The sequence below is a fragment of the Melanerpes formicivorus genome, unplaced genomic scaffold (genome assembly GCF_026170545.1).
Source record: "Melanerpes formicivorus ecotype bairdi unplaced genomic scaffold, bMelFor1.0.p_v2 SCAF_52, whole genome shotgun sequence".
NCBI lineage: Eukaryota > Metazoa > Chordata > Aves > Piciformes > Picidae > Melanerpes > Melanerpes formicivorus.
Window position 1 is genome coordinate 3155620 of NW_027142404.1, and position 21867 is coordinate 3177486.

The 21867-nt window shown below is 50.0% G+C and overlaps 1 protein-coding gene across 5 annotated transcripts in view; it reads right to left on the reverse strand.

The window, feature by feature from the left end:
- Nucleotides 1-21867, reverse strand: part of LRRC4C (leucine rich repeat containing 4C) — a 215962-nt gene that overhangs the window by 131059 nt on the left and 63036 nt on the right. The window contains exon 1 of one of the 5 annotated variants that reach the window (XM_068160762.1): nucleotides 989-1007. The exons of the other annotated variants lie outside the window; for them this stretch is intronic. The gene's annotated coding sequence lies outside the window, so the exon portion shown is untranslated. Of the gene's footprint in view, nucleotides 1-988; nucleotides 1008-21867 lie in introns of those variants that run through there. 5 annotated transcript variants of the gene reach the window in all.

Sequence of the window (21867 nt, forward strand, 5' to 3'; positions counted from 1 at the left end):
CACTTGCCACAAGACAAAAGCTGAACCTCTGTAGGATGCTCCTGGTGTAATAGGCAATGATACATCTTGTCCTTCCTGCTGATCTGTTTCTCTGGTGAGCTTTCTTACCCTGCAACACAGAGTGTTTAAGTAAGGCTCCTGTTTCCAGAGAATCATGGAATCACAGAATCAATTGTCAGGGCTGGAAGGGACCTCAAGGCTCAGCCAGTTCCAACCCCCCTGCCATGGCCAGGGACACCTCACACTACAGCAGGTTGCTCACAGCCACATCCAGCCTGGCTGCAAACACCTCCAGGCAGGAGGCTTCCACCACCTCCCTGGGCAACCTGTGCCAGGCTCTCACCACCCTCATGGGCAACAACTTCTTCCTCACAGCCAATCTCAATCTCCCCATTTCTAGTTTTGCTCCATCCCCCCCCCCAGTCCTATCCCTCCCTGACACCCTCAAAAGTCCCTCCCCAGCTTTCTTGGAGCCCCCTGCAGATCCTGCAAGGCCACAAGGAGGTCTCCTCAGAGCCTTCTCTTCTCCAGACTGACTCAGTCTGTCCTCACAGCAGAGCAGCTCCAGCCCTCTGCTCCTCCTCGTGGCCCTTCTCTGGACACCTTCCAGCACCTCCAGATCCTTCCTGGCACAGAGGCTCCAGAGCTGGCCCCAGAGCTGCAGCTGTGGTCTCAGCAGAGTGGAGCATTTCTGTGTCTTGGGTGACACTATCCACCAGGATTCCCAGATCTTTCTCCATGGGTTGGACTTGATAATCTCTGAGGTCTTTTCACAGAATCCCAGAATCAACCAGGTTGGAAAACACCTCAGGGATCATCAATTCCAACCTAGTACCTAATACCTAACACCTCCTGACAACTAAATCCTGGCTCCAAGTGCCACATCCAATCCCCTCTTGAACACCTCTAGGGATGGGGACTCCACCACCTCCCTGGGCAGCACATCCCAATGGACAATCTCTCTGGCTGGGAAGAACTTTCTCCTCACCTCCAGCCTAAACCTCCCCTGGCACAGCTGGAGACTGTGTCCTCTTGTTCCAACCTGGTTGATTCTGTGTGATTCTGCAAAGGAGCAAAATCACCACGTGCTGTGTCCACAGAAGAATCTTAGCAGGCCTGGAAGGTACAGGGAGAAAAATGCTACTCCAGGGAGTTGCCTAAACAATGGAAGCTCAACAGACATAAATTCTGGGCTAGCAGGAAACCTCAAGTGAAGGGAGATCTCACCTCTGAGCAACTGCTGACTCACAGTGCAGTAAAACCAGCTGCTGGTGGGGCTGGGTTTTGGGGGGGATGATTTCTTGCCACTTTCCATCCCTTCAGTCATTGACATATTCTGCTAGTTTAGAGCTCTCTTTTCTTTTAGGTACTTATCAGGTTTTTTAAGGCTAAGGAATCAGCCCAACCTCCATAAACCTTGGTTATTTATTGCTAGGTCATAAATTCTGCTCTTTGGCTGGGGGTTTTTCCACCCACACCCCCCCACACACCCCCCCCCTCCCCCCCCCTTGATCTTTTAGTTCAGCAAAATCCTGAGTAAGGATTGTTCTCCTGCATCAGAGCTGTAATTTCTGTGTCTGCTGCTCTCCTCATTTGTCTTCCTTCACCAGTGTCAGATGGATGCAAAAGGAAGCAACATAGCATGTGTGAGATGTCAATATCTTTATACTTCAGCAATGTGCTCTGGTGGCCAAGAAGGCCAATGGCATCCTGGGGTGGGTTAGAAGGGCTGTGGTGAGTAGGTGGAGAGAGGTTCTCCTGCCCCTCTGCTCTGCCCTGCTGAGGCCACATCTGGAAGATTGTGTCCAGTTCTGGGCCCCTCAGGTCAAGGAGGACCTCAGGGAACTGATTGAGAGAGTCCAGAACAGAGCCACAAAGATTCTGCAGGCAGTGGAAGATCTTCCTTAGGAGGAGAGCCTGAGGCAGCTCAGGGCTCTGGAGCTTGCAGAGGAGGAGCCTGAGGGTGAGCTCCTTGCTGTGGCTAAAGCTGTGCAGGGGCAGTGCCCAGAGGCTGGAGCCAGGCTCTGCTGGGGGATGCCCAATGCCAGCACAAGGGGCAGTGGTGGAAGCTGAGGCAGAGGAAGTGCCATGGAAAGAGGAGGAAGAATTTTTCCCCTGTGAGGGTGAGAGAAGCCTGGAGCAGGCTGCCCAGGGGGGTTGTGGAGTCTCCCTATGTGGAGCTATCCAAGACCTGCCTGGCTGTGTTGCTGTGTGAGCTGCTCTGGGTGCTGCTGCTCTGGCAGGGGGTTGGACTGGGTGAGCTTTGGAGGTCCCTCCCAGCCCTTCACATTCTTTGACTCTGTGAATCTGGCTGGAGTTTAGCAGATGATGATGAGGCAATTCTGCATGGCCCTCTTTCCCAAACCAACTTGAGTTGAGGTTTCAATTCCAGTTTCTAAAGCCATGCTCTCAGCTTTTCTCTGTGATCTGCTGCAGACAGAGAATTCCACCCATATCCTCCTGTAGCTGCCTGGGAATGCTTTTGCACAGCTAATCAATAAAGGAGTCAATCCATGGTGAACCAATCTTCCAGACCATTTGTCTTCCTCAGCCTGAGCGAGGCAGAGCTGGGAGTGATTCATTTCAGAGCCCCACTGCAGTGTGAAAAGCAGGCCTGGTGCCTCTTTAATGTGACTCTGTGCCTGTGTTTGCAAACACAAAATGGCATTCAACTACTCCCTCTCCACCCCCTCCCCAGTATCTCCCCACTCCCCACCCCCCCTTTTTATGATGGGTTCTATTAACTAATAATAGCCTCCAGGTACTCCTCTGACAAATGGCTGCTTGCTTTATTTGTTCATTTTTGGTTCCCTCTGAAAGATCTGACCTGGTTTGTTCATCTATAAATACACATTCTTGTGCTGGAGACACAAATCTGCATCTGTGTGAGCTTTCATCCCTGCTGAGCTGCTACCACACAGTGTGACATTCACAAGCAGAATGAAAAGAGAGTGAAGGGAGGAACATCCAATGGTGGTGCCCAGCATTCCAAATGCAGCAGAAGCAATGCAATTACTGCCAACTTCTGTCAACTGCTGCATTCAGCCTGGCTGAAATGAAGCAGGGAGGGGAGAGGAGAGGAGAGGAGAGGTTTGGAGAGGGGAGGGGAGGGAAGGGGAGGGGAGGGAAGGGGAGGGGAGGGAAGGGAAGGGAAGGGAGGGGAAGGGAGGGGAAGGGAGGGGAAGGGAGGGGAAGGGAGGGGAAGGGAAGGGAAGGGAAGGGAAGGGAAGGGAAGGGAAGGGAAGGGAAGGGAAGGGAAGGGAAGGGAAGGGAAGGGAAGGGAAGGGAAGGGAAGGGAAGGGAAGGGAAGGGAAGGGAAGGGAAGGGAAGGGAAGGGAAGGGAAGGGAAGGGAAGGGAAGGGAAGGGAAGGGAAGGGAAGGGAAGGGAAGGGAAGGGAAGGGAAGGGAAGGGAAGGGAAGGGAAGGGAAGGGAAGGGAAGGGAAGGGAAGGGAGAGGTGAGGTGAGGTGAGGTGAGGTGAGGTGAGGTGAGGTGAGGTGAGGTGAGGTGAGGTGAGGTGAGGTGAGGTGAGGTGAGGAGAGGAGAAGTTCAGGGAAGGGAGGTTCAGGAAGGAGAAGTTTGGAAAGGAGAAGGAGAGGAGGTCCTTTCTGAACTGAGGGGCCCAGAACTGGACACAATGTTCCAGATGTGGCCTCACCAGTGCAGAGCAGAGGGGCAGGAGAAGCTCTCTCGATCTAATGACCACAGCCCTTCTAATCCACCCCAAGATGCCATTGGTCTTCTTGGCCACCAGAGCACATTGCTGGCTGAGGCTGGTCAGACCCTGGCCCAGGTTGCACAGGGAGGTGGGAGATGCCCCAACCCTGGCACCATACCAGGCAAGGTTGCTTTGGGCTGTGAGCAACCTGGCCTAGCTGCAGGCCTCCCTGCTGACAGCAGTGGTCTTGCAGTAGGTGACCTATAAGGGTCCCTTCCAACCCAAAAAATGCTGTGGTAGTAGGCAGCAAAATTTCAAGAAGGTATCAAAATACTAAGATAGAATGGAATGGAATGGAATGGAATGGAATGGAATGGAATGGAATGGAATGGAATGGAATGGAATGGAATGGAATGGAATAGAATAGACCAGACCAGGTTGGAAGGGACCTTCAAGATCATCAAGTCCAACCCATCAACCAATCCAACGCCACCTAATCAACTAACCCATGGCACCAAGCACCCTATCAAGTCTCCTCCTGAACACCTCCAGGGATGGGGACTCCACCACCTCCCTGGGCAGCACATTCCAATGGGCAATCACTCTCTCTGTGTAGAACTTCTTCCTAATATCCAGCCTAAACCTCCCCTAAACCTCCCCTGGCACAGCTTGAGACTGTGTCCTCTTGTTCTGGTGCTGCTTGCCTGGGAGAAGAGACCAACCCCCACCTGGCTACAACCTCCCTTCAGGGAGTTGGAGAGAGCAATGAGGTCTCCCCTGAGTGTCCTCTTCTCCAGGCTAAGCAACCCCAGCTCCCTCAGCCTCTCCTCACAGGGCTGTGCTCCAGAACCCTCCCCAGCCTCCTTGCCCTTCTCTGGACACCTGCCAGCAAGTCAACCTCCTTCCTAAACTGAGGAGCCCAGAACTGGACACAGGACTCAAGGTGTGGCCTAACCAGTGCAGTGTACAGGGGCAGAATGACCTCCCTGCTCCTGCTGGCCACACTGTTCCTGATGCAGGCCAGGATGCCATTGGCCCTCTTGGCTGCCTGATGGGAAACTGATTTTTGCTGTAAGAGTATCTTTGTGAATATGACACTAAAGCCCCCAAACCTTCATCATTTTGCCCCTTTTTTATTGTGCCATGTGATCTCCAGCTAGAAAATTGATTTTTGGCTCAGATGCAACATAATGAAGCCATGTTTCAACTTGGGAAGCAAATGTTTGAACCCAACCAATTAAGATTAAAGCAAAAAACCAACCCCCCAGCACCTCAAACAACCACCACCACCAAAACAAAGAACCCAAACCCCCAGACCACACCAAAAAAAACCCCATCAAAATGCAACAAGTATCCGGCTCTCAGGCTACAGAAATGAAAGCTTAAAGAAAGCAATGCTTGTGAGAGATGCGTGTGTGAGTCCAATGGACTCAGTTGCAGAGTCCAAGGGCAGGAGATTGAACACATCCAAGTGCCAGGCTCTACACATTGGACACAGCAACCCCAGGCAGTGCTACAGGCTGGGGTCAGAGTGGCTGAGAGCTGCCAAACAGAGAGGGACCTGGGAGTGCTGCTCGAAGGTAGGCTGAACATGAGCCTGCAGTGTGCCCAGGTGGACAACAAGGCCAGTGGCATCCTGGCCTGCATCAGGAACAGTGTGGCCAGCAGGAGCAGGGAGGTCATTCTGCCCTGTGCTCAGCACTGCTTAGGCCACACCTTGAGTCCTGTGTCCAGTTCTGGGCTCCTCAGGTTAGGGAAGATGTTAAGCTGCTGGAAAGTGTCCAGAGAAGGGCAACAAAGCTGGGGAAGGGTCTGGAGCACAGCCCTGTGAGGAAAGGCTGAGGGAGCTGGGGTTGCTTAGCCTGGAGAAGAGGAGGCTCAGGGGAGACCTCATTGCTCTCTGCAACTCCCTGAAGGGAGGTTGTAGCCAGGTGGGGGTTGGTCTCTTCTCCCAGGCAAGCAGCACCAGAACAAGAGGACACAGTCTCAAGCTGTGTCAGGGGAGGTTTAAGCTGGAGGTGAGGAGAAAGTTCTTCATAGAAAGAGTGATTGCCCATTGGGATGTGCTGCCCAGGGAGGTGGTGGAGTCCCCATCCCTGGAGGTGTTCAGGAGGAGACTTGATAGGGTGCTTGGTGCCATGGGTTAGTTGATCAGATGGTGTTGGGTGATAGGTTGGATTCGATGATCTCAAAGGTCCTTTCCAACCTGGTTAATTCTGTTCTGTTCTATTCTGTTCTGTTCTGTTTTGAATGTTCTTAGTAGAACTCTGGAATTCTCTTGCTGATCATTATCCACATTCTGCCTGTCACATTGACCCCAACCTGTGGCACAGAACTCACAGCTCCTGAATTAGATCAACCAAGCTACTGACACAATCCAATAGACAAAGTGATCCCAACATTTGGGGGTTATGGTGGGAGAGAAGCTGAATAGGAGCAGGCAGGGTGAGCTTGCAGCACAGAAGGCCAAGGGCAGCCTGGGCTGCATCCAAAGCAGCATTGCCTGAGAACCAGAGAGCTGATTCTGACACTTTGCTCTGCTGAGACCTCCCCTGCAGTGCTGTGTGCAGCTCTGGAGCCCTTAGCACAGGAAGGACCTGGAGCTGATGGAGAGGGTCCAGAGGCTGCCATGAAAATGCTCAGGGGGTTGGAGCAGCTCTGCTGTGAGGCCAGGCTGAGGGAGCTGGGGGTGTTCAGCCTGGAGAAGAGGAGGCTCCAGGCAGGACCTGAAGGGGCTACAAGAAGGCTGCAGAGAGACTGTTTGCAAAGGCCTGCAGGGACAGGAGCAGGGACAATGGCTTCAAAGTAGAGCAGAGCAGATTGAGACTGGATGTGAGGAACAAGTTCTGCACCATGAGGGTGGTGGAACACTGGCACAGGTTGCCCAGGTATGTGGTTGAGGCTCCATCCCTGGACATATTGAAGGTGAGGCTGGATAGGGCTCTGGGCAGCCTGATCTGGTTGGGGATGTCCTTGCTGAGTGCAGAGGGGTTGGACTGGATGAGCTTTGGAGGTCCCTTCCAACCCAGAGCACTCTGTAATACTGTGATGCTATGATTTTATGATTCTGTGTTTCTCTGAGTCTCTGCTTCAATGATTCTATATCCAGCTCTCCAGCTCTTCTCTGAGCAGCTTTTCTCATCTCCTACATCTCCATTTCCCTAAATCTGCATCCCACAATTCAGCCATGAGGTGAAACCTCCCATTCTGCTGACTTGCTAGTTGAGGGAGTAGCTGGGAATATCTGAAACTCAGCTCCCTAAACCATGGCACAATCCCAAGCTGACGTGACATTTGGGATTTACTGGGTTGTTGGTGGGTTTTTTTCCTCATTCCTGCCAAGGAGTTTAACACAATTTGTGCAAGCCTGGAAATGGCAATGGTGTTGCCTTTTTATTCACAGCCATTCATTAGGAAAAAATTAACCCTAAGCAAAGAAAATGGGCAGAGCCTTCTGGAAACCACTTCTAGAGTGGCACAGAAAATTGCAAGCTGCATCATTGCTCTGCAAACCAGCTCCATAATGAGGTAGAAACTTTCAGTCTCCTTAATTGTTCTGGAAAGCAGTTCTATAATGAGGCCAAAAAAACCCCAAACAGTTGCAATTCCCTTGACTGTACTGTAATGGAGTTCTAGAATAGGGTAGAAAATTGCAATCCCCTTCATTGTTCTGAAAACAGCTTCTAGAATGAGGTAGGAAAGTGCAAGCCACATAGTTGTTCTGTTAACCTCTTCTAGAATAAGGTAGAAAACTGAAATCCCCTCAATTACAGTCTCACAGTATCACCAAGAGTGGAAGAGACCTCAAAGATCATCAAGTCCAACCTGTCACCACAGACCTCATGACTTGACCATGGCACTAAGTGCCACATCCAATTCCCTCTTGAATACCTCCAGGGATGGGGACTCCACCACCTCCCTGGGCAGCACATCCCAATGGCTAACAGCTCTCTCAGTGAAGAACTTTCTCCTCACCTCCAGCCTAAACCTCCCCTGGCACAGCTTGAGACTGTGTCCTCTTGTTCTGCTGCTGCTTGCCTGGGAGAAGAGACCAACCCCCACCTGGCTACAACCTCCCTTCAGGGAGTTGGAGAGAGCAAGGAGGTCTCCCCTGAGCCTCCTCTTCTCTAAGGCTAAGCAACCCCAGCTCCCTCAGCCTCTCCTCACAGGGCTGTGCCTAAGGCCTCTCACCAGCCTTGTTGCTTAGTTGTTCTGGAATCTAGTTCTAGAATGGGGTAAAAATCCTTCTGTCACCCTAACTGTTCTGTAAAGCAGTTCTAAAATGACATAGAAAATGGCATTCCTCTTAATTGTCCTGGGAAACAGCTCTAAAAATGAGGAACCCCCCACAATGCCCTTGACTGTTCTGGGAAACAGGTCTAGAATGGGTGGGAAACTGCAATCCTCTTAATTGTTCTGGAAACCAGTTCTAGGATGGGGTAGGAGACCAGGTATGGAATTAGGTAGAAAACTTCCATCCCCTCAATTGCTCTCAAAACCAGCTCCAAAAATGAGGTAAAACCCCACAGTCCCCTTAACTATTCTGGAAACCAGTTCTAGAATGAGGTGGGAAATTGCTATCCCCTGAATTGTTCTGGGAATCAGTTCAAGAATGAAGAAAAAAAAAAAACACCACACCTTGGAAATCTCCTCAGTTGTTCTGGAAACCAGTTCTAGAATGGGGTAAAAAACTGCTGTCCCCACTGCTCTAAAACTGATGAACCCCCCCACAATCCCCTTGACTGTTCTGCAAAACAGCTCTAGAATGGGGTGGGAAATTGCAATCCTCTTAATTGTTCTGGAAACCAGTTCTAGAATGAGGGGGGCACCTTGCAACCCCCTTCACAGTACTAAAAAGCAGCTCTAGAATGGGGTAGAAAAGTGTCAGTCCCCTTAATCATTCTGGAAACAAGCTCTAAGAACAAGGTAAATCTCCACAGGTCCCTTAACTATTCAGGAAAACAGTTCTAGAATGAGATGGACATTTCCAATCCTCTTAATTGTTCTGGAAACCAGATCTAGAACGAAGGAAAAAACTTGGACATCTCCTTAGTTGTTCTGGAAACAAGTTCTACAATGGGGGAAAACTGCTGTCCCCTTCATTATTCTGGAAGTCAGTTCTAGAATGGGGTAGAAAACTGCAAATTCCTTAATTGTTCTGAAAACTAGGGCTAAAAATGAGGCAAACCCCCACAGTCTCCTGAACTATTCTGGAAACCAGTTCCAGATTGAGGTGGAAAATTGCTATCCCCTGAATTGTACTGGAACCAGATCTGGAATAAGCTAGAAAACAGCAATCCCCTTAACTGTTCTGGAAACTAGTACTAGAATGAGGTAAAACCCCACAATCCCCTTAACTGCTCTGAAATAATTTCTAGACTGAGGTAGGAAATGTCAGTTCCCCTTAATTATCCTGGATACCAGCTCTAAATATGAGGTAAACCCCCGCAAGCCACTTAATTGTACTGGAAACCAGCTCTAAAATGAGGCCAAGCCTCACAGTCCCCTTAACTGTCATGGAAAACAACTCCACAATTAGATGGAAATTTCCAGTCCCCTTAATTGTTCTGGAAACCAGTGAGGTAGGGAGTTGCAATCACCTTATCATTCTGGAAACCAGCTCTAAAAATGAGGCAGAATCTGACAATCCCCTTAACTATTCTGGAAACCAGTTCTGGAATGAGGTGGAAAGTTGCTGTCCCCTGAATTGTGATGGGAATCAGTTCTGGAATGAGCTAGAAAATTGCAAGCCCCATAACTGTTCTGGAAACCAGTGCTACAATTAGGTAAAACCCCACAATCTCCTTAACTGCTCTGGAAACCTGTTCTAGACTGGGAACCAGTTCAAGAATGATGAAAAATATCTGGGAAATCTAATTAGTTGTTCTGGAAACCAGTTCTAGGCTGAGGTAGGAAATTGCAATCACCTTAATTATTCTGGAAACCAGCTCTAAAAATGAGGTAAACCCCCACAATCCCCTTAACTATGCTGGAAACCAGTTCTAGAATGAGGTGGAAAATTGCTATCCCCTGAATTGTCCTGGGAACCAGTTCAAGACTAAGGTAGAAAATGGCAATCCCCTTGATAATTCTGGAAACCAGTTCTAGAATGAAAGAAAAAAGATTGGAAATCTCCTTAATTGTTCTGGAAACCAGTTCTAGAATGAGGGAGAAAGTTGCTCTCCCCTGAATTGTCTGGAAAACAGTTCTGGAAGGAGGTAGCAAATGGCAATCCCCTTAATTATTCTGGAAACCAGTGCTAGAATGAAGGGAAAAAAGATTGGAAATCTCCTTGGCTATTCTGGAAACCAGTTGTAGAACAGGGTAGGAAATGGCAATCCCTTTAACTATTCTGGAAACCAGTGCTAGAATGAAGAAAAAAACACATAGGAAATCTCCTTAGTTGTTCTGGAAAGCAATTCTAGAATGGGGTAGGAAATTGCAGTCCTCTGAATTGTTCTGGAAATCAGTTCTGGAATGAGGCAGGAAATGGCAATCCCCTTAATTATTCTGGAAACCAGTTCTAGAATGAAGGAAAAAAGATTTCAAATCCCCTTAACTATTCTGGAAACCAGTTCTAGAACAGGGTAGGAAATGGCAATCCTCTGAATTGATCTGTAAACCAGCTCTAAAAATGAGGTGCAACCCCACACTCCCCTTAACTATTCTGGAAACCAGTTCTAGAACAGGGTAGGAAATGGCAATCCTCTGAATTGCTGGAAATCAGTTCTGGAATGAGGTAGGAAATGGCAATTTCCCTTAACTCTTCTGGAAACCAGTTCTAGCATGAAGAAAAAAAGGCATTGGAAATCTCCTTAGTTGTTCTGGAAAGCATTTCTAGAATGGGGTAGGAAACTGCAGTCCTCTGAATTGCTGGAAATTAGTTCTGGAATGAGGTAGGAAATTGCAATCCTCTGAATTGATCTGGAAGCCAGTTCTAGAATGAAGGAAAAAATGATTGTAAACCCCCTTAACTATTTGGAAACCAGTTCTAGATCAGGGTAGGAAATGTCAATCCTCTGAATTGATCTGGAAACCAGCTCTAAAGATGAGGTACAGCCCCACAATCACCCTGACTCTTCTGGAAACCAGTTCTAGAATGAAGGGGGGGAAAAAATTGGAAATCTCCTGAGTTGTTCTGGAAAGCAGTTCTAGAATGGGGTAGGAAATTGCAGTCTTCTGAACTGCTGAGAATCAGTTCTGGAATGAGGTAGGAAATGGCAATCCCCTCAATTATTCTGCAAACCCATTCTAGAATGAGGAGAAAAAAGATTGGCACTCTCCTTGACTATTCTGGAAACCAGTACTAGAACAGGGTAGGAAATGGCAATCCTCTGAATTGCTGGAAATCAGTTCTGGAATGAGGTAGGAAATTGCAATCCCCTTGACTGTTCTGGAAACCAAATCTAGATTGTAGGGAAAAAAGACTGGAAATCTCCGTAATTGTTCTGGAAACCAGTTCTACATCAGGGCGGGAAATGGCAATCCTCTGAACTGATCTGGAAACCAGCTCTAAAAATGAGGTACCGCCCCACAATCCCCTTAACTATTCTGGAAACCAGTCCTAGAATGAAGAAGAAAAATCATTGGACATCTCCTTAGTTGCTCTGGAAAGCAGTGCTAGAATGGGGTAGGAAATTGCCCTCCCCTTAATTGCTCTGGGAGAAAAATGCAATCCTCTTAATTGTTCTGGAAAGCAGCTCTTAGAATGAGGCAGAAACTTGCAAGCCCCTGAGTTTCTCCCCAAGAGAGCAAGCAGGATACCTCATTTCTAAACATTCCTTTGATGGCTTGCTTATCAGCTCAGGTAGCGGAGAGAAGCGGCATCAGAGAAAGCTGCTGTTTGCTCCAGCAGCAAGGGGAATGAGAACAGAACATTCCCCCAACACTTCCAAGGGATTGATAAGGGATGGCTGCGGTTATCTGCATCAGAGAGCCACACAGGAAGCTTCTTGCTCGTTGCCAGTGCCCTAAGCTACACAATCACTCCATCTCTAACGACACCCAGAGGAAAATACTTTGGGGCTTTTATTTCCTTGTACTAGTGTGTGAGTGTGTGTGTGATATGTGCCACACTCTGCAGGCTTTCAAAAGACACAGAAGTGAGAATTTCTTCCTCCTAAATAGATGCTGTAAAGTAGTTTCTAAGGAACTAGCACAAGAATTTCTATACTCATAATTCAATTGTTTCCTAACTGCTTGCTTCATTGAAAGGCTTACAGTTGCTAGTACACAGAGCATTCACAAGGCACAGGATAACAGGATGTTAGGGGTTGGAAGAGACCTCTGGAGATCTTCCAGTCCAACCCCCCTGCCAGAGCAGCACCATAGAATCCAGCACAGGTCACACAGGAACACATCCAGACAGGGATGCAAAGGCTCCACAGAAGGAGACTCCACAACCTCTCTGGGCAGCCTGCTCCAGGCCTCTGGGACCCTCACAGGCAAGAAGTTCCTCCTCACGTTGAGCTGGAACCTCCTGTGCTGCAGTTTTCATCCATTGCCCCTTGGCCTATCCCAGGGCACAAGTGAGCAGAGGCTGTCCCTGTCCCTTCCTTCCTGACCACCAGCCCTCAGCTCTTGAGAGACATTGATCAGATCCCTCTCAGCCTTCTCCTCTCCAGACTCAACAGCCCCAGGGCTCTCAGCCTCTCCTCCCCAGGCAGTGCTGCAGTCCCTTCAGCAGCCTTGCAGCCCTCCCTTGGACTCTCTCCAGCAGATCCCTGTCCCTCCTGAGCTGGGGAGCCCAGAACTGGATGCAATACTCCATGTGGGCCCTCAGCAGGGCAGAGTAGAGGGGGAGGAGAACCTCCCTGGCTCTGCTGGACACACTCCTGTTACTTTAGGTGAAAGAGTTCTGTTTTTATAAAAGGAGGATGTAAATTCTGTAGTCTATCTTCCTTCAGTTCGAAATGATCACCTGTGCTGCTTTGAGCTGGAACAGAATTTGTTCTGCTCAGTGCTGTGACTTCCCAGCTCAGGCTCTGCTCACTGAGGACACTTTCGGCAGCTCAGGGCAGCTGGGCACAGTCAGGGGCTGCTTCTAGCAGGCAGAAGCTGATAGGGAGAGCTCCTGCCAAGGGCTGGGCTGCAGAAAGGCTCTGCCTGAGACTTGCTCCTCTGCAGACCAAGGGCACTGCCACAGCTTGTGCCCCACCCTGGGCTGCAGGAAGGCAGAGGTGGCAGCTGTGGGGAGGAGCAGAGAGGAGAGGTGACCCTCAGCTGCCCAGCAAGGGATTGCAGCCATGGATGGCATCTTCAGGAGAAAGATGAGGGGTCACCAGGGTCAAGCCTCCTCTTAAAAGGTCATTGTCCCAGGATGGTTCTGTTATGCCTTTGAACCCAGTTTGTGTATTCCTGATCCCAATTCCCAAGTCTAGTTCTGGACCCTGGCTCTTATCTGCCACTGAGTCCAGTCTGAGACTTCCCCAGTGCCTGCCCCCAGCCTCAGTGGTGTCCACAGTGATGCTATTGTCATGAGGGGCTGGGCTCGATGCTTGCCCTGGGTATATTTGTGTCTGTTTCATCTTATTGTTAGTTCTGTCTGTTTGACATCACTCTCTCTCTCTTTCTCTTTGTCTTCCCTTTTGGGAAGACAGAGAGGCTCATCGAGAGTCTCTGGCAGCCAGCCCAATTCTAACTCTTGCCATCACCACACAGGAACACATGAAGTCATAGAATCACAGATTTGTCAGGGTTAGAAGGGACCTCAAGGCTCAGCCAGTCCCAACCCCCCTGCCATGGCCAGGGACACCTCACACCACAGCAGGTTGCTCACAGCCACATCCAGCCTGGCTGCAAACACCTCCAGGCAGGAGGCTTCCACCACCTCCCTGGGCAGCCTATGCCAGGCTCTCACCACCCTCACCACCCTTCCATCCCCCCCAGTCCTATCCCTCCCTGACACCCACAATAGTCCCTCCCCGTCTTTCTTGTAACCTCCTTCAGATCCTGCAAGGCCACAAGGTCTCCTCAGAGCCTTCTCCTCTCCAGACTGCACAACCCCAACTCCCTCAGTCTGTCCTCACAGCAGAGCAGCTCCAGCCCTCTGCTCCTCCTCCTGGCCCTTCTCTGGACACCTTCCAGCACCTCCAGATCCTTCCTGGCACAGAGGATCCAGCACTGGCCCCAGAGCTCCAGCTGTGGTCTGAGCAGAGTGGAGCAGCAGGGCAGAATCACCTGCGCCAGTCTCTCACCACCCTCATGGGGAACAACTTCCTATCATCCAATCTGAATCTACCCACTTCTAGTTTTGCTCCATTCCCTCTCAAGTCCCCCCAAAACTAAAACCACAATAAAAATAGCAACTTACCTGTCCCCTTCCTGTGACTTTTGTCTATGCCTGCATGGCCATTTCAGAAAGGAAGCAATTCCTGAGCTACTCCACGGGCTTCTTGCTTTGTGTTTTTTACATCACACATGGAGGCAACGGCTCCTACTCCCTACCCTAATAACTCTGCACAGCACAGGCAGGGTTTGTTGGTGTTTTTTTTTCTTGCCATGCTGCAGCCAGGGTTATTTAAGCAAATGAAAATGTCTCCTCAAGAGCTGGTTCCTCCCTGCACTCGTTGGCGTCAGCGAGAAATGGAGCTAATGCCACGCTCCTCTGAGTGCTTTATGCGTCCTGACAAAGCAAACGAGGTTTGTCAGGAGAGGCTCTAGGCAGCACCCAACTGCTGCAATTTTACATCTCATTGATTACCACAATGGGAATTGAAAAAAAAAAAACCAACAACCAACCCACTTCCCTTGCTTTTCCCCACATGGCTTGGAAAAGGCTCGTGCAGACCTTCAGGAACACGTATATATGTAAATATACTGTGAGATATATATAGGGAGAGGTCCTCCAATAGAGGGAAAATGAGGAAACTCAGCTCTGGCCAGCACATTCTTCCCTCATGCATCTGAGGCAAGCCCATCTGACCTTTCTGAAGGCTAATAATAAAGCAATAAGGTGACACGAGGCAAAGCGTGCTGCGCTGCGAGGAGCTCTGCAATAGGTTGCATGGAACAAAAGGGCAGCTGGGTGCCCTCAGGCTTTGGGGACAGGCTGCTTGTGCTGCTGAGTGCATCCTGTGTACTGCTGGCACTGCATGGAGGCTGTGGGAAAGCACAGAGACATACAACGTAGCTTCAGTTGGAAAGAGTTCCAAGATCATCCAGTGCAACCATCAGCCTAATACCATCATGGCCCTTAAAGCATGTCTCAGAGACCTCTAAATCATTGAGTCCAACCACTGAGTCCAACCTTCAGCCCAACACCACCATGGCCATTAAACCATGTCCCAAAGACCTCTAAATCATTGAGTCTAACCTTTGAGTCCAACCATCAGCCCAATGCCACCATGGCCATTAAATCATATCCCAAAGACCTCTAAATCATTGAATCCAACCATCAGCCCAACACCACCATGGCCATTAAAGTATGTCTGAAAGACCTCTAAATCATTGAGTCCAACCACTGAGTCCAACCATCAGCCCAACACCACCATGGCCATTAAACCATGTCCCAAAGACCTCTAAATCATTGAGTCTAACCTTTGAGTCCAACCATCAGCCCAACGCCACCATGGCCATTAAATCATATCCCAAAGACCTCTAAATCATTGAATCCAACCATCAGCCCAACACCACCATGGCCATTAAAGTATGTCTGAAAGACCTCTAAATCATTGAGTCCAACCACTGAGTCCAACCATCAGCCCAACACCACCATGGCCATTAAACCATGTCCCAAAGACCTCTAAATCATTGAGTCCAACCATCAGCCCAACACCACCATGGCCATTAAACCATGTCCCAAAGACCTCTAAATCATTGAGTCCAACCATTAGCCCAACACCACCATGGCCATTAAATCATATCCCAAAGACCTCTAAATCACTGAGTCCAACCATCAGCCCAACACCACCATGGCCATTAAACCATGTCCCAAAGACCTCTAAATCATTGAGTCTAACCTCTGAATCCAACCATCAGCCCAACACCACCATGGCCATTAAACCATGTCCCAAAGACCTCTAAATCATTGAGTCTAACCTCTGAGTCCAACCATCAGTCCAACACCACCATGGCCATTACACCATGTCCCAAAGACCTCTAAATCATTGAGTCTAACCTCTGAGTCCAACCATCAGTCCAACACCACCATGGCCATTAAACCATGTCCCAAAGACCTCTAAATCATTGAGTCTAACCTCTGAGTCCAACCATCAGTCCAACACCACCATGGCCATTACACCATGTCCCAAAGAGCTCTAAATCACCGAGTCCATCCATTGAGTCCAGCCATCAGCCCAACACCACCATGGCCATTGAACTGTGTCCCCAAGTACCATGGCCACAGGTTTCTTTGCCTTTCAAAACTTCCAGTTGCCATTCAGCACTTCTGCAGCTCTCCAGACATAATTTGGTTGTCAGGTGTGTAGAAGAAATGAGCTAGCATGGACTTCAGTTAGTAATGGTTCAGTGGTCATGGAATCAGAGAATTATTTCAGTTGGAAAAGCCCTCTAAGGTCACTCAATCCACCCCTCAACCCAACACCACCATGGCCATCAAACCATGCCCCACAGTGCCATGGCCAAGGGTTTCTGGAATACTTCCAGGGATGGGGACTCCACCACCTCCCTGAGCAGCTTCTTCCAATCCCTGGCCACTCCTGCAGCAACGACATTTTTCATGGAATGGAATGGAATGGAATGGAATGGAATGGAATGGAATGGAATGGAATGGAATGGAATGGAATGGAAAGAATAGAATAGAATAGAGTAGAATAGAATAGAATAGAACAGAACAGAATAGAATAGAATAGAATAGAATAGAATAGAATAGAATAGAATAGAATAGAATAGAATAGAATAGAATAGAATTAAGCAGGTTGGAAAAGACCTCTGAGATCATCCAGTCCAACCTATCACCCAGCACCATCTGATCAACTAAACCGTGGCACCAAATGCCTCATCCAGGCTCTTTCTAAACACCTCCAGGGATGGTGACTCCACCACCTCCCTGGACAGCAGGGCCAATCTCTCTGTCTGGGAAGAACTTCTTCCTAACATCCATTGTGATTCCTGTCAGACTGCCCCAGTCATGGCATGGTTTGATGTTGGGGAGAGGCTTTCTCTGAGATGTTCTAGGAACTCCATAGCCACTTGAAAGGAGGTTGCAATGAGGCCGATGTTGGTTTCTTCTCCCACATGACAGGACAAGAGGACACAGCCCCAAGCTCCACCAGAGGAGGTTTAGGTTGGAGATTAGGAACAATTTCTCTGTTGCAAGAGTGGTCAGGGATTGGAACAGGCTGCCCAGGGAGGTGGTGGAGTCACCATCCCTGGAGGTGTTCAGGAAACGTGTGGCCATGGCACTTGGGCACAAGGTTTAATGCCTATGGTGGTGTTAGGTTGAGAGCTGGACTCAGTGACCTCAGAGGTCTTTTCCAGTCTCAATATTTCTCTGATTCTATGACTAATCATTTTTATTGCTAGCACATGAAACACAGAAGCCTCTTCTCTTCCCACATCTTTGGTGCTTGTTATTGCTAAAACCATCATTCCCCTCCACTTTATGAGAGATGGACTCACATTCCAGGCACAGCAAAACAACCCCAAAACCACAGAGAATAATCTCTAGTGACGGCAGTAGAAGCCTGATCTACTCAGAGATTGCAAATGGCATATGTGGTACCATGTGTGGAGCAAGCTGTGACAGTCACTAACCCTTCAAGGTGCCTAGCAACCTCCAGCAGCATTCACAGAACCACAGCATCACAGAACTGTCAGGGTTGGAAGGGACCTCAAGGCTCAGCCAGTTCCAACCCCCCTGCCATGGCCAGGGACACCTCACACCACAGCAGGTTGCTCACAGCCACATCCAGCCTGGCTGCAAACACCTCCAGGCAGGAGGCTTCCACCACCTCCCTGGGCAACCTGTGCCAGGCTCTCACCACCCTCATGGGCAACAACTGGGACTGGCTGAGCCTTGAGGTCCCTTCCAACCCTGACAACTCTGTGATTCTATGATTCTAATGTGGCTTCTACCCTTATTTTTTTCTATGAAATACCACAAAAATTCTTAACACTTTCTCCCATTTTTTGGGTTGGTTGGGGGATTTTTTTGTTTCATTTTTTGGTTTTGTTCTTGGGTATGGATTGTTTTTTTTTTGTGTCAATTTACTGAGTGGATCAGCTATCAGTTATGGACTTTGTGTGATTTACTTTTGTTTTGGTAGCAGAGAGTGGTTTGTTCTTTCTTTCTGGAAAGGCTCTAGCTCATCACACACGCTGCTGCAAGACAGACAATTCTACATCTTGGGCTCATTAGCCTCAGGATGAACACTCTTCATCTGAACACATCAAACCATCATTAGATTCAAACCCAATAGTGCTATGATAAAGGAAATAATTGCAACCCTTAGAATTAGAATAAAATAGAATAGACCAGGTTGGAAGAGATCTTCAAGATCATTGTGTCCGACCTATCATCCAACATCACCCAACCAACTAACCCATGGCACCAAGCACCCTATCAAGTCTCCTCCTGAACACCTCCAGGGATGGTGACTCCAACACCTCCCTTGGCAGCACATTCCAATGGGCAATCACTCTCTCTGTGTAGAACTTCCTCCTAACCTCCAGCCTAAACCTCCCCTGGCACAGCCTGCGACTGCGTCCTCTTGTTCTGCTGCTGGGTGCCTGGGAGAAGAGACCAATCCCCTCCTGTCTACAACCTCCCTTCAGGCAGTTGTAGAGAGCAATGAGGTCTCCCCTGAGCCTCCTCTTCTCCAGGCTAAGCAACCCCAGCTCCCTCAGCCTCTCCTCACAGGGCTGTGCTCCAGACCCCTCCCCAGCCTCATTGCCCTTCTCTGGACACCTTCAAGTCTCTCAATGTCCTTCTGAAACTGAGGGGCCCAGAACTGGACACAGAACTCCAGGTGTGGCCTAACCAGTGCTGAACTGGGGGAGCCCAGAACTGTACTCAGGACTCCAGATGTGGTCTCATTAGAGCAGGCTAGAGGGGGAGAAGAACCTCCCTCAAGCTTCTGTCCAGATACTTAATGCACCCCAGGAGATCAAGGCCTTCCTGGCTTTGAGGGCACATCGTTGTCCCATGAATAATATAGTGATCCTTCTCCATGGAACTGCTTGCCAACAGGCCAACCTCTAATCCACCCTGGGGCATACTGCTGTTCCCCCCCCAGGTGCAGGACTCTGTGTTGCTCTGCTGGAAATCTCAAGGTCTAGAGGGCTGAATTCTAAGCAAAGTGGTGGTGGTTGGTTGGTTTGGTTTGTTGGGGCTTTCCTTTTTCACCTTCTGATTTTGAGTACCCAATGATGGAAACTTTCTGGCTTGAACTTCAGGGCTGCTGAGCTCTCAGTGACTTCAAGCTTCTGGATGATGAGCATGTTGGAAGTTCAGCCCCTGGCAATACACTGCTTTAAAATAAAAGGGGTTAGAGTTTTTTAACCAACTTGTAAGGAGCTACATGATTGTAATCATGGGAGGGCTATAAACTATCTCAAAGGCAGGATTTGGCAGAATTATTCAGCTGCTGAGGTCAGAAGGCTTAGGCTAAACAAAATTTTAGGCTAAATAAGCTGGTCTGCAAGCAGGATATAACAAGACTGGAAGGCCCCTTAGACTGAAGTTTGGGATGGTCTCAGAGGTTAAAGCAACCAGAAATAAGCCACAGTCATTTAGCACAGTATCTAGAGACAGGCAAGATGCTGCCAGACTTTAGAGCTAATGCCTCATTGTGGCTTCTTTGCAGAACCACAGAATCACAGACTGCCAGGGGCTGGAAGGGAGCTCCAGAGCTCATCCAGTCCAAGCCCCCTGCCAGAGCAGGAGCACCCAGAGCAGCTCACACAGCAACACAGCCAGGCAGGTCTTGAATAGCTCCACAGAGGGAGACTCCACAACCCCCCTTGGGCAGCCTGCTCCAGGCTTCTCTCACCCTCACAGGGGAAAAATTCTTCCTCCTCTTTCCATGGCACTTCCTCTGCCTCAGCTTCCACCACTGCCCCTTGTGCTGGCATTGGGCATCCCCCAGCAGAGCCTGGCTCCAGCCTCTGGGCACTCCCCCTGCACAGCTTTAGCCACAGCAAGGAGCTCACCCTCAGGCTCCTCCTCTGCAAGCCCCAGAGCCCTCAGCTGCCTCAGGCTCTCCTCCTGAGGAAGATCTTCCACCCCTCGTATCATTTTTGTGACTCTGCACTGGACTCTTTCAAGCAGTTCCCTGAGGTCCTTCTTAAACTGGATGCAATATTCCAGGTGAGGTCTCAGCAGGGCAGAGTACAGAGGGGGAGGAGAACCTCCCTGGCTCTGCTGGACACACTCCTCTGAATGCAGCCCAGGACCCCCTTGGCCTCCTTGGCCCCCAGGGCACATTGCTGTCCCATGCAGAGCTTGCTGCCCACCAGCACTCCCAGGTCCTTCTCCTTGGGGCTGCTCTCCAGCAGATCCCCTCCCAGCCTGTCCTGCTGCAGTTTATTCTTCCTGCCCAGGTGCAGGACTCTGCTCTCATTCTTGCTGACCCTCATTAGCTTCCTCCCTGCCCAGCTCTCATCCTGTCCAAGTCTCTGGGTGGCCTCGCAGCCTTCAGGTGTCTCAGCCAAGCCTCCCAGTTTGGTCTCCTCAGCAAACTTGCTGAGCAGACTCTCTCTGTCTGTCTGTTCCCTCATCCATATCATTGATGAAGATATTGAACAGGACAGGGCCCAGCTCTGATCCCTGGGGGACTCCCCTGGTCACAGCTCTCCAGCTGCACCTGGCAGCACTGACCACCACTCTTTGCACTCTATTGTGTCACCAGCTCCTAATCCACCTCACTGTCTGCTCTTCCATCCCACACCTCCTGAGCTTGCTCACTAGGATGGTATGGGAGAGAGTGTCAAAAGCCTTACTAAGGCCATCCTCTGCTCTCCCTGCATCTACTCATTCAGTTATGATATCACAAAAGGTTATAAGATAAGCCAAGCAGGATTTCCCCTTGGAAAATCCATGTTGACTGCTCCTGATCATCATCTTCTCCTCCAAGTGCCTTGAAATGCCCTCCAGAATGAGCTGTTGCAACATTTTTCCAGTGATGGAGGTGAGGCACCCTGGTCTGTAGTCTCCTGGAACATCTTTCCTGCCCTTTTTGAAGCCTGGAGTGACACTGGCTCTTCCCCAGTCCTCAGCACCTCTCCTGTCTGCCAGGATCTGGCAATAATGATGGAGAGTGGCAGATCAATAACATCAGCCTCATCCTCAGCAGGAGCAGATGCTGTCAGTCACCACAGCTCTGACCAGGTGTATTGCACCTGAAGGAACATTGGGTTCGAAGGAAAGTTGGATGACCAAGAAATGTTCCCAGCATAGGACATATGAGTACAGCCTCAGCAGGGCTGCTGATGACACCAAGCTGTGTGGTGCAGCTGACAGCTGCAGGGAAGGATCCATCCAGAGGGACCTGGACAGGCTGCAGAGCTGGGCCCAGCACAACCTCAGGAGGTTCAACAAGAGCAAGGGCAAGGTCCTGCAGCTGGCTCAGGGCAATCCCAGGCACTGCTAGAGGCTGGGCAGGGACTGGCTGGAGAGCAGCCCTGAAGAAAAGGCCTTGGGGGTGCTGGGGGAGGAGAAGCTGAAGAGGAGCCAGCAGGGAGCACTTGCAGCCCAGAGAGCCAAGCAGAGCCTGGGCTGCAGCAAGAGAAGTGTGGCCAGCAGGGCCAGGGAGGGGATTCTGCCCCTCTGCTCCACTCTGCTGAGACCACAGCTGCAGCTCTGGGGCCTGTGCTGGAGCCTCTGTGCCAGGAAGGCTCTGGAGGGGCTGGAAGGTGTCCAGAGAAGGGCCAGGAGGAGGAGCAGAGGGCTGGAGCTGCTCTGCTGTGAGGACAGACTGAGGGAGTTGGGGTTGTGCAGTCTGGAGAGGAGAAGGCTCTGAGGAGACCTAATTGAGGCCTTGCAGGATCTGCAGGGGGCTCCAAGAAGGCTGGGGAGGGACTTTTGAGAGTGTCAGGGAGGGATAGGACTGGGGGAGATGGAAAAAATGTAGAAATGGGGAGGTTCAGGTTGACTGTGAGGAAGAAGTTGTTGGCCATGAGGGTGGTGAGAGCCTGGCACAGGTTGCCCAGGGAGGTGGTGGCAGCCTCCTGCCTGGAGGTGTTTGCAGCCAGGCTGGATGTGGCTGTGAGCAACCTGCTGTGGTGTGAGGTGTCCCTGGCCATGGCAGG